Source organism: Tinamus guttatus, unplaced genomic scaffold (genome assembly GCF_059628265.1).
Source record: "Tinamus guttatus ecotype Peru unplaced genomic scaffold, ASM5962826v1 Tinamus_guttatus_pri_ptg000576l, whole genome shotgun sequence".
NCBI classification, from domain to species: domain Eukaryota; kingdom Metazoa; phylum Chordata; class Aves; order Tinamiformes; family Tinamidae; genus Tinamus; species Tinamus guttatus.
The window spans coordinates 149005-151665 of record NW_028289110.1 but is presented as its reverse complement, the minus strand read 5'-3'; the positions used below and the strand labels follow the sequence as shown (position 1 = coordinate 151665).

The window sequence follows — 2661 nt, the reverse complement described above, 5'->3', positions numbered from 1 at the left end:
GAGCTTTGATTGTCCTCAGCTGTGTGGCTGGGCCTTGTGATTAGTGTGGGCCCAGGGCTCAGGGGTTTGCTAAGCACAGGAGGTTGGCTGCATCCCCTCTAGGGACCTTGTGGTGAGGATGGCTGCAGCTCTGTGGAGAGCAGGGAGCTTGGAGAGAAGATGGCCCCCCAATGGGTCCCTGTGGATGTCCTTGCTGAAGTGCCTGAGCAGATGTTCTCTGCACCTCTGGCTACCGGGCTGGGCTGCAAGCGATGGGACGTGCAGGCCGCTAGCTGGCTGCCCCTGCTGGAGGCCGATCCTGTGCCCTGCCTCTTCACCCAGCCTCCAGCAGCTTGACTGCCTGTGGCCTTTGCCGTGATCGTTGGTAACTTCTGCAGGGAGCGGGCAGTGAAAGCGCCACATTGGCAGAAATGTCCTAGAATCGATGTGAATATAGTGCTAGCATTCCTTTGGCCTGCCCTTCGTAGCTGCACTCCCCATGAAAGGGCCAGGGTGATGACATTTGTGAGGTGGCATCTGTGGCTGTGAGGTGGCATGTGCCACTGTGACCCAAGCAGCTGTGCAAGGCAGCTGTGGCCAGCAGTGTACCGAGGACTGACATGGTCTCATCCTTCCCAGGGTGGGCCCTCGGCCCTGGAAAAGGCTGGGATTTCATCCCCGGGGCGCAGCAGTGAGAGTGCGGCTCTGGCTCGGCCTTTCCCTGCCTCTCGGGGTAGGGCCCCACATCACGGGCACTGCCTGTCCCTCAGCTCCCGGGGCTGGGATGGCCTCGCAGGCAGCACTGCTGGGGTCTCTGTGGCGCAATGGGAGAGCGCGCTCGGCTGTTAACCGGGAGGCTGGTGGTTCGAGCCCACCCAGGGACGACCTGCTTTTCGTGGACCCTTCTCTTTCTGCCACAAAAGGGCTGCTGCTCTTGGGGCTCTTTGCAGTGAGCCCGCCTCTGCGTGCCAAAGGACCTGAAACTGGACCCCTCCCATACAGCCCCACTCTGCTTCTGGAACATTTCCCTAGTCAGTTAATCCCAACGTGATTTTCTTGTCCATGTCAATGCCCACAGTTTGTGCACGTGCTGAAATGAAGAGAGAAAAAGGTCCCGAGAAATGATGTTGTCTGTGTGGACTAGACTTGCCCACAAGAGACATGATACTCTGCTGCCAAGGACTTGTGGGGGCCACAAGATGCTGAGGATGCTGAGCGCAGGCTGTGGAGGAGAGGGAGGAGGAGTTTCCCAGGGAAGGAAGCACTTCTCTTGTGTCATCTTTGTCCCTTGCGAGAAGGCTTTGAGCCTCCCTTAGGTAAGAGGCATCCTCCAAGAGACAGGACTCCTGTTGTGCTCCTTCTCCTGGCATGTGCTGCTGTCCTGGCAGTTGAGGGTGGTGCCAAGGGAACAGGATGGAGCTGGTGTTTCTGCAAGGTCAGGAGGGAAATGGCGCCCAAGGAGGAAAGGCAAGCACATGGGCAGCTGTGATCGTATAGTGGTTAGTACTCTGCGTTGTGGCCGCAGCAACCTCGGTTCGAATCCGAGTCACGGCAAAGGTTTTGCGGAAGCCACTGGGAGGAGAGGAGAATTTCAAAAGATAAGGGAGGCATGTGCAGAGAGGGGCCAGGGTGTCTGTTTCCAAAGATGCTGTGGCCTGGGAAGGAGGTACAAGCTCTTCTGCGCTGTCTGCTCCTACCATTCAAGGGGCTCGTGCCTCAACGATTTCCTGGTGTCTCGTGATTGTGCAGGGGCTTATGTTGGGGGGCTGCTGTGGGAGCTGTGCTGGGATCTGGGAAAGCATTCAAGACAGAGCTTGGATACTGATGAGTCTGCCTGCAAAGCAGCCAGCTTTTCAGAGCCCCTTTCTCTTGTCCCTGCTCCCCATGTTGCAAGAAGAGGACTCTCAGCTCCACCTCAAACCACCCTGCGAGCCCAGCCCAACGGCAACTGCCATCCCACTCCCTAGGGCTCCAGGAGCACCAGCTCTTTGCAGGGAGAAAGAGGATGTCCTTTGCTTCACAGGGAGCACGTCACTTCCCTGAGACTCCATGCTTGACCTCTTTATTGCTCTTCTGGCTAAGCCGTAGGCTCATAGTGGGAAGGACACGCTCCATGGCAGGGGGAAGCTGCCTTTCTACCTTGCCTGTAAAGTGAGAGGAGCTGCAAGGTAGCAGGTTTTGCCAGCAGCTGCTCCACCGTGCACGACTGTGGTGAACACTGTTTGCGGGGCTGCCTGGAGGACACAAGGCTGTCTAGGAAGTATCTGCCCCAGGAAGGGTGGGCCGCTGGTGCTCGGGCAGCATCTGCCTGATGGAAAAACATGGAAAAGCCAAAGGCGATTGGGAAAATGAGAGCTTCTGAGCACACAGTGAGCTGTAGACCTTCTGGGGAATCAGTGTGTCTGCTGCAGAGAGGGGAGAAGAGTCCAGCTATGTCTTTGGGGTCCTGAACTGAGTGCTATGGCAGCAGAGCTCAGCTCAAGACTGGCACAGCCTTGAGTGCTGCTGCTTCCACTCTATGGCATGTGGCTTGACAGTTCCCAGCTGGGCTGTATTGCAACAGATCTCACTGCTAGAAAGATGCCCAGCCCAAGGGTAGGGGAATCCCTGCTTGTCCCTGAGCCTATGCTGCAGCTGAGCCTTCAACTCAACTTCGCACTGCTCTCTATGTAGTCTGCCCAG

At 57.2% G+C, this 2661-nt stretch overlaps 2 non-coding genes across 2 annotated transcripts; both read left to right on the top strand.

The window, feature by feature from the left end:
• Positions 1-789: 789 nt before the first annotated feature.
• Positions 790-863, top strand: TRNAN-GUU (transfer RNA asparagine (anticodon GUU)). Its single transcript has one exon. It is a non-coding gene; the product is annotated as a tRNA-Asn (tRNA).
• A 598-nt stretch (positions 864-1461) lies between these two features.
• On the top strand, positions 1462-1533 carry TRNAH-GUG (transfer RNA histidin (anticodon GUG)). Its single transcript has one exon. It is a non-coding gene; the product is annotated as a tRNA-His (tRNA).
• Positions 1534-2661: the final 1128 nt, after the last annotated feature.